The sequence below is a fragment of the Corvus moneduloides genome, chromosome Z (genome assembly GCF_009650955.1).
Source record: "Corvus moneduloides isolate bCorMon1 chromosome Z, bCorMon1.pri, whole genome shotgun sequence".
In the NCBI taxonomy this organism is placed as follows: Eukaryota; Metazoa; Chordata; class Aves; order Passeriformes; family Corvidae; genus Corvus; species Corvus moneduloides.
The window spans coordinates 14,110,642-14,125,548 of record NC_045511.1 but is presented as its reverse complement, the minus strand read 5'-3'; positions in this window follow the sequence as shown (position 1 = coordinate 14,125,548).

The following is a 14,907-nucleotide window of genomic DNA, read 5'->3' as shown; positions in this document are numbered from 1 at the left end:
CACTCATTTGAGATACAGGGTGGCTGCGCTTAGAAGTAAGTACACAATGTACCCTGTACATTGTCCTTTCCACAAGACAAATATTTGTGTTCCCCTCAGAGGACCCAGTTTTGGTCTGTAGTCACAGAGTCTTCCATAACATGAAGCTCTTGATTAATATGTTTACTAGGAGGTTTTCATTAAATCTGAATTTGGAAATTCAGTCATCCTCTGACATATGCTTTGTTCTTACCAAATTTCTATTTTTAGAGCCTCCAAATAGTGCATTATTATGATCATGTATCTACCAGCACACTTGGGAGAAAGAGCAGTGGTAATGACCCACTATAGAAAAAAGGAAACTGAGGCACAGAGCATTGGTTAGCCTGTCCAGCATTATGTCTTTTCACTTCATCCTCATGCAGCTCTTCCCTTCCTTTTATTAAGATCCCCTCCTCTCTAGTAAAGGCAAAACTCTTGCTCTCTATTCTATGGAACTCCATAGTGGAATCCTTAAAGCTTGCCCTGTCTTCCAGTTGGTTTGCCCCACATAGCTGCAGAAACAGGTTCTGGAGCTCTTACACTTCAGTCAGCCAGGAAAACTGATAGGGACAGGTTGTTTTCTATCCTGAGGCTCACGGAACCATGCAGTTCTTTTCCTTTTGTTTTCTTCCATTAGCACTACTCATTCCCACACAAGCACAAAAGTTAGTACCTTTTTGTCTTTTCTTTCATAATTTTATTAATGCCCTTGTCCATAAGAATCAATTTTTACTGATTTTCTTCAAACAAAGTAAGTTCAGGAACCTCACTTACAACCCGGACATATGAAGCCTGTCTCAACAATAAAAAGCCCATTATATAAAATATCTCCCTAGATTTCTTGCAGAAACATCAGTTCAGATCAATGCTTTTCAGCAGTTGCTGCTGCAGCAAAAACAACAACAACAATGAGAAGGCAAAGGAAAGGAAGTCTTACCTCAGTGTGGCTCTTTGGGCTGTTTCATTGCTCTTCTTGCTGCTGGTCCCATCATTCTCCTCAGCCAGCACTGAGGTTTCATTTAATGCACAGACTCACTGGGCCAATAAATATTTGCTGGTTTTTCAAGTGCAAAAACATTAATGAAAAAATATTTCTCAGACCTGTGTACAGTGATTCCAAATTCTTCTGCTGTACTCTAAAAATGAATGTCAAGTGATCCAAATGAAACAGATACCTAATTTGCTTCCCCTCCTGTGCTTCTGTCCATGTGTAAAGCTGGGGCTAAGACACAGAGACAGATATTTAGGTCCTTGTGTGCACATTGTTATCTTGTAAGAGAGAATTCTCTTTGGTGCTGAATGTTTCATTTTCCTCACTTGCTTTTAACTTACTTTAGCAGACTGATCTTCAAATGTGGAAAGAGCCGACTTTTTGGCCAAGCAGAATGGACACACTAAATGTTTTAACTAACAATCATCTGTGCCTTTTTAGTATTTGGGCTACATCAGCTAATATATTTATTTGGAAGGTTGAGTTCTTTAGCTGAGCTGTTTGGCTTAGACATACTCACTGATGATAATAGGCAGGGGTTTAGGAAGAGAAAATTTCCAAGGAAAAGCACTGAGATTAGCCATCATCCATCAAAGTGGTAGACAAATATCTGCTGAATACAGATATTTGAAATGCAAAACTGAAATTAATACAGCATTAGGGTGCAGTGCAACAACCATACAAGAATACTAAAGCCAGAATTTATCGAAAAGAAAACTTATAAACCATAAAACACAGGAAAATAAAAAAGACAAGTGCAGGAAATAGTGTAGAAACTACAGCTCTCCTTTATCTTTTTTAGGAGTTTCTCTGTCCTTTCTTACTCCACCAGTGAATCTGTGTTTGGCTTTCTTCCACATGGTGCTTTCAAGCCTGCCTTGATACAGGATAGTCCCTTACAAACTACCACAGAAAATGTCCAAGAGTATTACATTTATTCTTAAGTCCTCCTCCTCCCTCCCCTGTAGCATAAAGAACTACAGAAATCAACAGAATGCTGGTAACTGAGTAAACACTGACAAAACAAACCACTACTGCTTCAAGCAGATGTTAGGAGAATGAGAAATGCCTCACTGCGCAGCTCATCAGTGTGTGGATGTGGGGGTTTGACTCCAGCTCCTCTCCACTCTTATTATTTTTTACGGCTATTTCACATCCTATCTTAATAAACTCTGCAAGCTCTCTTTTGGGGCAAGGGTCATACCTTCCCCTGTGCTGGTAGTGGTATGTTGGTCCTGTGCCCTGTTTCATCCCTCCCTTTCTAATGGGAGCTAAAGGAATGAAGATATTTCCTGTACCAAATTCTGTGCCAGTGCTAACTTGACTTTGAATCAGTTGTAGTTTGTTATTTGCAAACAAATATCAAAACTAAGGGCTAACCTCAAACAAGTGGAGCATCTGGATTCCACTGGCACACATGCACACCTTGGTTCTGGAATACTGCAAATCAGATCTGCCTCAGGTTACGGAAGGACAAGGTACACTGATCTCTAGATAAATTATCTCTGCTGAGCTGTGCTCCCTGCAGCTACACTGCTGCTGCTATCTCTACACTATACTGCAAACAAGTAGAAACTTACCTAAAGGCCAGAAAGGGTTATCCAGTCAGATCTCCCAGAAAGTGGAAACCATAGAACTAAAAAGTAGTTTCAGTTCTAAGGCTGGAAGAAACCTCAGGAAGTTATTCTGTGCAACCCCCTCTTCAAAGTGGGACCGGTTTAGATTAAGTTGCACAGGGCATCAAGAATTAATTCCTATGTCAGTGGAAAGTAATTGACTTTAAAAATTCCAGAAATTGAGAACCCACTACAAATCCACTACTCTTTCTGTAATCAGTTGCCACCAATGATGATTTTGTTGTTGGTTTTGGTTTGGTTTGTTCTTTCCCCAAAGACTCATTTTTAGCCTGTATTTGACTAGCTTTAGCATCCTCTCTTTTAACTCTGACTTCTTGTTTGGATGCTGCCTGGCAGATGCTGTCATCACATAACCCTTTGAATCAGACTGAGCTTCATGAATTTGTTACTGTATTATGTTTTTCATGTTCCAATTGCTTTTGCAACTCTGCTCTGAGCTTTCTCTAATTTATCACCACACAGATAACAAGACCAACTGTCCAGTCTTGGGCAAGAGAGCTGGACAGAATTTTCATAGTTGCAGCGTCAAATACAGAGCTAACGTATGCCTTTTTTATCTACTGTAAATTTTCCTCTTTATCCAAGGATTACAATAGTAGTTTTGGAAATGGCATCATGATGGCAGCTCATATCCAAGTTAGCCATCTGCCACGAACACCAACTTACTCTCCCCCAGGAAGGCCATCCACATGCTACAAGAATATTTCTAGGTATAGGACTGCCCATTTAGATATACTGATCCAGTGATTCCATGAATTTGTTTGTGACTTCCTTGTGAAATTACTCAATTATACTAAGCAGTTCGTTCATTCATTACATTACTTACATATTTTTTGTGGCATCTGCAAAATTGGCCGACAGAGATTTCATGGTTTTTTCAGACCATCTATAAAATTTGATAATTATCTCAGAACCAGAAAAGGGCTTTTGGGGTCTTACTAAACAGCAGATCATTGGTGACTCTCAATTTGCATCTATATTTCAAGAACTGATATTTGCTATTATTTTATTTAGTATGTGCAATATTGGTATTTTAATTTTTATCTTTCCTTAATCAAAATGCCACAGATGAAATGTTTAACAAACCTTGAACTGTACTGCACTCATATTAATTTGGTGGCCAGATGTAAATGTCAGAGTTGGGGCTACACATGTGACAGAACAGTGTCTCCACAAATTACCAGTGTGAACTTTCCTTTGAAACCCTGATTTGAAGAGAGTTTTGTCCTTGAGAATTTTTCAGTTGCTCAGGAGAGAGCAACTGAAACACTTACAATGACATCTACAATTATTCTCCAGTTGTGACTTTCCACATGGACTGCTTTCTCGCACAAATATTAAAAGCTGCACGCATTTGAAATACACTGTGGTATTTCACTGCTTATAAAGAAGGAGAGAAGATTAATTTATTTTTCTTTTTTCTTCTCTCTCTCTCTTTTTTTTTTTTTTTTTTTTTTGGTGTTTGCTGGATGTTTTCCTTAAAAGTTTATCTTAAGTGAAGGAAGGGAAATATTTACAATTGCAATGGAACAATGGCCTGGAACTAAGGAAGGGAAAGTTTAGGTTAGGCTGTAGTAAGAAGTTCTTAACTCAAATAGCCTTAGACTTCAAAATAAGTTTTTCGAGACAGCATCATGGAAGATTTCCATTAACTGTGCAGGTGAAACACTCTGGAGAAATACTTTGTAAAGAACACAGTGTGGTGCAAGTTGAATGCTAGACTATCATCACCTTTTTATATAATCTTTCTTAATAATTTTATTAGTGACACAAAGGAAATGTAAATTTGAAACAAATTTTAAAACTCTACATACTTAAGAGACCTATCCACCATACCACAGATCCTGTTGAGAATGACAGCTCAGTGACAAAATCCAGATCCAGTTTTTAATTCATTATGTTTGCAATTAAACAGGAATATTCAGGTGCTGGATTCTTGAAAATCTCACCCATGCAGTACAGCCCCTCGAGAGTGCCCTAACGATACGCTGGCCTTTAGAACTGCCAGCACACCAAAGATTAAACAAAAGTTTGGGGGAAATTAAGGCAAGACTTCCTGTGACTTTTTGAAAGAGACAAGAGGCAGTACCAGAGAAGTCAGGAGTTCTCGCTTTACTCTTTTTAATTCTCTGCACAAAACATCTAAGTGAGAAAAAGTTCAATTCACTTCAGTACTTAATTATATTCATCTATTCAAAGAAGTAAGGGAAGTTTATTTAACAAACTAATCAAGTTTCCTTTTAAACCCAAATTTAAACATGCTCTGTGGCATGAAACTCCATTTTCCTAGCTGTATCATATAAAATAAGCTGGGAGCTGGACAGCAGTTGTTCTGAAGCGAGACCATTCTATGTAGTGAAAATGCTGCAGATTTATGCCAGCAGAAAAGTGTTCAATCTCTTCTACTTAATGATAGCTGAAATTATTAATTTCAGTATTATGAGCATTCATTTCTTCTTTCCTGACACACTCATATTTAACAATTGCAATTCTCTGCCAGAGAAACATCTGTCTGACTTGAAGGGGAAAAAAAATTGTACGACCGATAACTTTTAGGTATGAAGTTACTTTCGGATTTAAGAAGAGAAAGAGTAATGATATTTGGCCTGCTACATGCAGGATCCACTACCAGCAGTGCCAAAAATACTTATTCCTTGAAGCTGCACTGTCTTCTTTGACTGTGACATATGTTCAGGATTGAAGAAAGAGTAAAACTCGTCCCCCTAGTGTACTGTTGATGTAAAATACTTAGTTCTCTAACCTGCTGAAGTTTGTCTAAGGGTTCATTGTTACCTCTTCTCTATCGTCTGTGTGTTTTTACTGCACTGAGCATAACTCCTGGTGAAGGACAATTCTCTTGGACGTTTTTTTTATTACTCTGGGCCTCTGGGATGGAATGGATTCTGCCCAGTAACACAGTTCTTACAGAATGCAAGATAAGAACTAGATTGTATTTTGTTGCTCTTTATCAAAGCTTATAAGGGCTATCTTGGCATTTATTCATGCTATTAACATCTGTATTTTTGTTGTAAAATTTGATTTTAAATGTATATATATCCAACAGTTTTCATTATATATTTCTGAATAATATTTCCATTGCTTTGGAATACCCAGTCAAAAAAAGGTCAGATGAGATAGGCAATAATTATTGAAATAAGTCATTAATCAATACTTTCTTCTGGGAGATGGCTCTAATATAATTTATAGTCAATATTAATCTGGTATTATTATAGTATTGGAGATTTATTTTCTAAATTATATTTTTAGTAAATTATTATGTTGTTTCCAGAGCATCGAAGACAATTGAGTTGTTTTATGTAAAGGCATTGAACACAATGCTGAAAAATATTATTGACTATTCTCTGAAGGACCTCACTAAGCCTTGAAGGGAGGCATGTAAATGAATGCATACCAAATCAGATGCAAATTTAGAAATTTAAAATAGGATATTTAGCAAAAGAAGTTTGACTAGAATGGCCACATGCAGCTTTAGTATCCCAGAAACTATTTAGCATTTATTTGGAATGTAGTCTGGGAGTCTGTGTCGGGGAGCTGTTTGTGTAGGGGACTGTGGAAGAATCTACACTGAGAAACCATTCCTTATGAATCTACAGGAAGGGTAGAAGGGTTTTGTTGCCTTTCTGGGTGAGGCTGGTGTTTGGCCTAGGAAGGGGTGGTAGGGGGAAATTGGAGCATGTGCACAGTGTAATGCAGCATCGTGGTGGGACAGCCAGGTCCTCACTCCTGCTGAGAGCCACCTCAGAGCACCCTGCTGCACCCATGGCTGTCAGTCTACACCTTAGCCACAGGGGTCTTTTCCTGTAAAGTAGGAGGAAAAGGTTTAAGCCTAGGCCATCAGATTAAGGGCTGTCAACGGGTCTCTCACACACCCAAGCAGTCCATACACTAATCTTAGGTATAAATGGGCTGGGGAAGCATCATCTTCACGTATATTTTGAAAAAAATTTAGCTTTTTCAGATAGATCTTGGATGGGACCAGTCTTGACAGGCTCACTCTCAGAACACCCTCAGTCTGGCTCTCCAGCAAGGAGGTTGAAGAACACTTGGCTGGTAAATCCCAGCAAGTTGTAGTCATACGTTAAACTGGAGCTTTTCACAACGGCCATGCCCAAGAGGTCAAAGATTCTTCTAGAAATTTCTTCTGAAAGTCTGAGCTGCCTACAGACTTTGCAATCTTCCACATGCTGTAGTAAACTGGAAATCTGTGGTTTGCCATTTAGGCATCTAATCCATTGTAGTTTCACAGCAGTATTTTTTTATTCAAGCACATCTTCTGGCAAATATTAAAAATATCTAAATAAAATGGCCACTTTCAGGATGTTCTCTGAGTATTTGGAGCATTGGTGTGTGCAAAAATCTATATATGTACCTCTTGATATCATGGCATATAAGAGATATTTTTCTCTGGGTCACAGTTACAGAAAGATTATAAAATAAACATCTTGAAAACTCCTAATGCTATTTATGTTTGTTTTCTCAAGATTAATTTGTTCAGGTTAAAGGGTAATTTATTCCCAGTAATTTATTTGTAGAAATAGGATATTAGCTCAGTTGTTTAGAGGATGGTGCTAATAATACCAAGGTTGTGGGTTCTATCTGCATATGGCCCATTCACACAAGAGTTGGATTTGATGATCCTCGTGGGTTTCTTCCAACTCAGAATATCCTGTGAAATCCTGTGAAAATCCTGTGAAAATGCCATGTCCTCCCTGGAAGATGAGAAGATTTGGATTTTGATCTCGCAGCAACTCATTCTACCTGCTTGTCTCTGTTAGATTATAAATGGGAATTTCAACCACCTCAAGTTGCTGTTAGAAGAATATTTTGCCTTAAAACCCTTTCAAATATGCTTGTGCTATGTACCATTTCTGGCATATTTCCCTGAGCCACCTGAAATTCCTGTCTTCACACACAGAAAATGGCACATGAAGGATTTGGCACAGTCACCTTCAGGATAGAAGGTGCCTGCTCATTTTCCCCTCTAGGTTCACCCTAGGTAGCACAGCTCAGTACATTGTGTGTGTATGTGTACAGACTCTGAGCTCCATCTTGGATGTGTTTCAGATGAACTCCCATGGAATCCCAAGCAATCTTTCTGGCAGAAGATTTTCCAGTGAAGAACCAAATCCATCATATAAAGGGAGGACATTTCCTAAGTTGAGGGTACATTTCAACAAACAAGGTTGTCAGCTTTGCCTTCAAGGTTGAACCCTTATGTTTCAGCCTAGTGATAGGGATTGCTTGATTTAGAAGAAACTCTGCATGCCAGCTCCTCAGAGAAGAATAACTAAAATTTCCTTGCCAGGTATGTTACCTAACAATCCTTTGCATCAAATGGTGCTACACTGTCTGCTCTGATACTGTGCCAAATCCTTGGCTATTATAAATCATTCCTATCAAATCCATCTATTTTTTTGTCGTCTGAGGTTCTGACTCTTTTGACTTATGCTCTTCTACTATTTAAGGTTAAGAAAATATCTCTCCAAGCTGTACAGCCCAAATTTATGTCTTTTGAAAACAAAGCTGATAAACTCCCCCTGTTAGAGCAACAAGGCAATGGCTGGAAAAGAAAGACCAGCATTTTTAAAGACTTACTATGTGCAACCTAGGGTAGCTGGTTTACAGTCTTTTCTCTTAACCAGTTTCATGAGTATCTGGATAAAAGCTTGTTTATACTTCTTAGAGACAAGCAGGACATACCTAAAGAAACATTCAACCTGAGCATGGTATAGATCATATCAGGAGAGACTGAGCAACAAACTCTTTAGAGAATTCTCCTTCTCAGCTAGTGTTTGTGGTTAAACTGAAATGAATGTGATGCTGGAGTGTAATACAAAGAGTAACTGTGTGAAAATAGAGAAGCATGTGTGACAGATTGCACATAACCCTGTAAAAAAGACACAGACTGAATTTGATTTTTAATCACTTCCCTGTGAACCTGCTGAACCCACTAGGGTTGCCTGGGGATAAGTGAAATACAAACCTGATCCATTTGGTTTGCTACAGCCTCTGGCAGTTTAAAAGTAATTTCAACCAAATCAGAACAGCAGCAATTTATCCTTAGCCGGCACAGATGCAAGAGATGACACAAGTGAAAATGAACCATTTTTGGAGCAAGAGGATATCTCTGCCTGGTTTTGAATTCCAAAACAAAAAGGAATGTAATTTGCTCCCCATTTTGTAGCAGCTGAGGGCTGTTTTCCATGTGAAAATAGTAGCTGTAAAAGGGACATCTTGCTACATTATGCATTTCCTTTCTTTGCTACAGCAGTCACTGATATGACTCCTAAACTGGAAATTCAAGTTCCAGTTTCTTGAGATCTTCTACTCTTCTGTTAGAGCCAAAGAGCAGCCTTGACGCCTATTAACTGATCATGGCATTCCTTTGACCAGGAAGCAGGTTCTGCTCTGAAAGAGCAACTGGGACAAACACTGAATTGTACCCTTGCACACCCTGGGCCTCTGCTCTCTGTGGCCTCATGACAGAAACACAAAGGGCCCAGAGGAAGAAGCCAAAAGGGCTTGGACAGGGCCTGAGGAATTCTTTCAGCCAGATCTCCCAGCTCCCACACTTCATTTGCTTCTAATCAGCAAACACACTTTCACATACTGATGACAGCACATTAGAAATTAAGCAATCGGGAATCAGTGCTGGTTTTAGACCAAAATGGTTGCTGTGGATGTATCAAGAAAAACTGCTGAACTACTGCCAGCTCATGTGCGCTATGCTGTGTTTACCTGGCCGGCAGATATGTGCAGGGAAAGAAACTTGTTACTGCTTATCAAGAAGGTGAGAGCACTGCTACTGCAGACATGAAGGCCAGAGGACAGAAACAAGAACAGGTTTGAAATGCAGCTGATGAGCTCTAAGAACAGAAGTGGTTGCCTGAAAGTAACTCAATAGACAAGTTGATCTATTGTTTAAAGTGACGGAAAGTACTGTTCAAACAAGATTCAGAAATATTTCTTCCTGTTTTCTAGGGGAGGCACAATAATTACTTTAGTTCTCAGTTTGGAAGAAATGGCTAATTCATTGGAAGGAGCATATGATGTGTCATAGCTGATTTTTAGTTCAACCCAGTGGAAATAAATCAATTCCAAACTGTCAGTATTGGATCTACTTCCACATATTTTATTAATAAAATAGGATAACTCCAAAATAGAGATTCCTTGAAAGATGGGATTTTTTTTCTTTTTTTTGAGAAAAATAATTTAATGTTAATGGAAATACCCAAGTTTCACCAGAACTTGAAATACCTTTTATGAAGAGTGTAGAAACATATTTATGGCATTTTTCAGAATTTTTCTCTCACTTGGTTCTTTCCCAGATCTTTTTTTTAATTAGCAGGTACTTGATGAGAAACCAAAGTAGAAAGGCAGTACCTAATATCCCTCCCACTTGTGTTATTAGAGACTGTAATGTAAAATTGCATATTACAGAGATGAACAAAGGGTTAGGGCTTAGAAAGAGAAGCTGAAAGATTTTTAGAAGATGGTAATCAACTCATTTGATGCTTTCTATTTGCTTTTGAATCTACGGAAAGGAAAAGCAAATTTCTGCTCCAGGTTTGTTATGACATCCATTTAGGTTTGGGTTCATTTCTCTGACTTTTGGAGTATCCATAAGGTAACTAAGTTACCAGCTCATTTGCTCCAGATTCTTTCTATAATTAATAGACAGTAGATGGCTGATAATTTTCAAAGATGATTTTGGCTTAAAGGTGGCTGACTAATTTATGGTGCCTTTCCCTCCATTGATCAGAAAACAGACTGAGAAAAAGGTGTCTTTAGTAGTGGGCCACTCAAATAAGCACTTCCAGTTAAGTGGAATGAATCCAGGCCTACAGGATTTTGTTGTACTACTGAACCAATCTCCCCCACACTTATTTTCCATTCACAGCTCCTGTTTGAAACTAAACTAAACCAAAGATACATGTTTTAGGACTGCCAGACTTAAATTTCACTGCCAATTTATTTAATTGTTTTGTATTAAGCTTTTGGTTTTCTCAGTGTTCCTTCAGGCAGTGACACTTAAACTGAAAATTCACATTTTCAACAGGATGCTCAGAATTTGTACACACTTTTTAATGTGTACATGCTTCTTTAATATGTAAATCATGTCTCTTCATGCAACTAAATTTCAACAATCTGTTGAAACTTAGATCTGTCCAAGGTACATATGTAAATCTGAGTTCCCCTTACACTTGTTCCAACAAATATTTATTACAAAAAAGCTGTAAAAGAAATTTTGAATAGATTATGGCCACTTAATAGCCTTAGAGCAATTTTTTTTCCGAATGCATGCCTAATTAATGTAACAGGTTTCAATAATTCTTCCTGTTTGGTCCAGGAAGATAAAGTATGTGTTAATGGTTAGAACACAAAAAGTAAATCATGATTCTTCCATTCTGCTCCCTAGCATCTCATAAAATTTCTGTCATCTGAAGCAAATTACTTCAAAATGCGTTACACTTGTAAAGGTGAACTCTATAAATCAAGCTTTTACAATTCAATTTTCATAAAAAGGGGTAAAAAAGAGATGTCATTGCATGCTGGTCAGTGGAGATCTTGAGGTTTACTATGTTCCTTCAAACAAACCACCCCATTCTGAGGTGTTCTGAGGAGCTAAGCTTTGTCTTAGGTCCCCACCTGTTCTCTCCCCACATATTTCCACAACTCTAGCTTAATATTTCAGCTGATTTTAAGGTAAAATTTGTCCTTTTTTTCTTCTTGGGTTATGCCTTTTGCACTAAGCACTAACTTCTCGTGGTTCTGCAAATCTAATCTGCAGCTCTGTGTGCCTTTGAACAGGACTATACAGTCACCAAGCAGCTCTCTAAACAGAAGGGAATCTTCTCTAAACAGAAAGTTGAAATATGATACCAAGCAAAGATCTATTTCACCCTAGAATCTTTCTAACCCTTGGAGAGGAGTAGGGCTTGCCTAGTTTAAAAGAGTTTTGTAGGGCGGCCTGATCCACCCCTGATCATTTGGCCTCCCACATCTTCTGAATTTGAGGTTGGGAGGAAAGCAAAGGTAGAAGCACACATTTAAGTGCTTACCAGGTTTGAATGAAGGCAAATTTTGATGCAACCACAGTCTTTCACCCTGGCTTAATAGATGGAAACCAAACTCTTTCCACCCTTCAGTTCTCCCGTATATGAATATTCAAAACATTTCATTTTCCAGAAGTCCTTTAATCTGAATTTACAGGTCTTGACTTTTCTTAATTGAAAATAGGGAGACATGTGGATGCAAAATCAAAAAAAGTTAGTAGTTTTAGTATCATTCTCACTCTTAAGTATTAGCTGATCTTTGGCTCTCTCCTTCTTGTCTGCATCAGTCCCACACACCTGAGTAACTGACACATTCCACAATGCCAGGAAAATACAGCAGCTTGATATCCATCATAGCCTCAGATTCCTGTTTATCATTACTCTACACTAGGTCCTTAACAAATAAAAAGGAAAACATCCTGTCTCAAAGAGTTTTGCAACTTAAAAACATCAGGAAGACTCCCAGAGCAGATGGCAGAGGATGCGGAGTACAAAGAAGGAAATCAGAATTCTAGTGCACGCTACAAATGATAGCATTCAGGGTCAGACTGGACAGGGTTCTCAGTAATCTGATCCAGCTAAAGATGTCTCTGCTTGTTGCAGGGGGGCTGGACTTGACGACCAACCTTCCCACCCAAACTGTTCTGTAATTCTGTGCCCTTGTGAACCTGTTTGCACATGCACAGACTGGGGCACTACAGCGATGCTAGGAAAGAGAAGTAGGGTAAAAAAGTAAAAGCAAACAGCCTTGCACTGAGCTCAGCTGAGTAAAGCACATTCCTAGGGATCGCACAGCAGGACTTGCAAAAGGCTTTTTAAAGTTCCATGCATTTTTCAGCTGGGTTTTTTCCTAGCGGTGTGACGCACTTTGAGAAGCACCTGTCATCGATCGTAGCATTTTTTTTCTTATTGCAAGTATACGAAACAGAAGATCTCTTTGTTACAGAGGGGCTCTGTTGAGAAGAGAAAACAAATCAGAGTCAAGGGATGCAGTCCAAAGCAGAGGTTCCCATCCCTTTGCTCACCATCTGTGTAGTCAAAGATAGCAAAGGCTTCCTTGCCATTGAATAATGCAAACTTGGGGACTTCCTTGACGTCATTGTGAAGGGTGGGTGGTCTGTGTGAGACAGCTGGCAGCATGCCAGTGATCAAACACATTAGAAGATAATGGTAAAGGATAAAAGGTAGTTCATGAAGAAACTGTGCAAGACTTTAAGCAAACATGTATGGTCCTTACTTTTTAAAAGAATATTTTATACAGATTTACTACTTTTCTAATAAATGAACTCCCACATGCCAATCTGTAAAGACGTGCAGAAAATGTTTTAAACACCAAACAGGCGTCCAGAGAATAGGATCTAGAACGTCATACAGATAGGTATAAAAAAGACCTGTTTCTGAGTTTCTTTGAGCTATCAAAGCTGCTAAAGCAATGATGGAAATGCTGGAAGAATTGCAGCCGTCTTCCTGTTCCAATTCCAGGCACAAATTCTGTGAGGAAGAATGATATTTTATAAATCATTTCCTGCCCCTTTGAAAAAACAATGCAAGTACTTGGAAGTTCAATATATCCTAAAGCCTGAAGTGACCTCTGAGAATGAGTTTAGAAAAATGACTTTTTTTTTCTAGGCTAGTGAGCACCAAGATGACATTGAATACAAAATCAACAAATACTGACTGAGACATCTTTTCAGAGTTATCATGGTTTTCTCTGGCATCTGATTCAGCATTTCTAGAAGTCAGGGTAAAGGTTTTCCACAATGTGACAGTTAAAAGAGAGTCTTCCGTTAGGTTCACCTGCTGGCAGAGCCTCCTTTCTTCGCTTTGGTGCTGCAGAGTCCTAAATCAATCCTCATTCACACTAACAGTTTCAAGATATATCGTTATCCTTTCTCTTTCTTCAATTGCCTTTAGATTTCACTTGATAAAAGATTAGGCAAAAATGGACACAGAGAAAAAGTACAAATGGTAGGGTGAAAGAGAGAGTGAGATTCCTGTGCTCCAGCCATTTCCTTCACAAAAGGAACCCACCAATTAATGAAATATTGCTTGCAGGGATCCATCATCTTTGGTGTTAACTTGACCAAGGAATGACCCCAGATCTACAGCCTTTCCCTGTGGAGGAAGATCAAGGCTATAGGCCAGGTGAAAGCTGGCAGGTCTCTTCTCCACAGCTTGATGATGTGTTTAGAAACACCATGAGACACCAGCTGTTCCTTGAAGAAATTTGTGAAATGGCTCAGAGGTTTTATTGGTAGAGACTAAATAATTCAATAATAAAGGAGAATCAGTTTTGACCTCAGCATAGGTGTCTATTTACAGAGTTTATAAACATACATATATAGGTATGTCCTGAAAGTAACAAATGAGGCAGAACGGCTGTAAATGACGTTGCCATGTAGTGATTCTGAGTAGCTGGAGTGCATACTAAGGATGGTTTTCAAAACCAGTGCAAGTTACTTCCAGAAGCTGGTATTAGCACTAATAACTTGTATGCACTTGCAGCTCTCTTTGGTGTCAGCTTCTAAGTTCATCCCTGAACGTTTGTAAGCAGAGATATCCTAGTCATCCTTTTTCAGTGCTCACCTAAAGCTGATCTGAATGTGAATGTCATGGCAATTACAGGACACTCTTGCTGCTCTCACAACCATTTGCAAGTCAGCAATCAGATCAGGGCAGATCAAAACAGCCTTAAGCCAGAGCACATTGCTGTGATTTGTGACTGCACACAGTCAGTTCCTCAGTCTCCTTGAGACCCAAATTTGAGATGCAGTAATATCATCTTCACCTTCCCTGCTTTTCAAATGATTTTCATCTTTAAAGGTCAGGTCTCCAGCAGAAGACATTACTGTCTAATACACTGAGTTTTCTGAAATTATAGCAACTCCGGCTAAAATTGTGCAATGAAAAATGTCAGGCATAAGTGGATTTCAGAAGGAAGAAGATGTAAAGATGCATGAAGAAACAGAAAGGAGTCAAATAATATTCCTTAAATAGTAATGAATAACTCAGATATCGGCATCTTTACAGGAATGTGACATGTTACAATCCAAGTACTATTCTAAATAGTTTGTGGTGTACCGAAAAACATTTAAAGCACAGCTTAGAAACATACAGTTCAAAGATGTAGAATGATATGTAAATCCCTTGGCATTTTTTTTTATTCATCCCAACATTACGG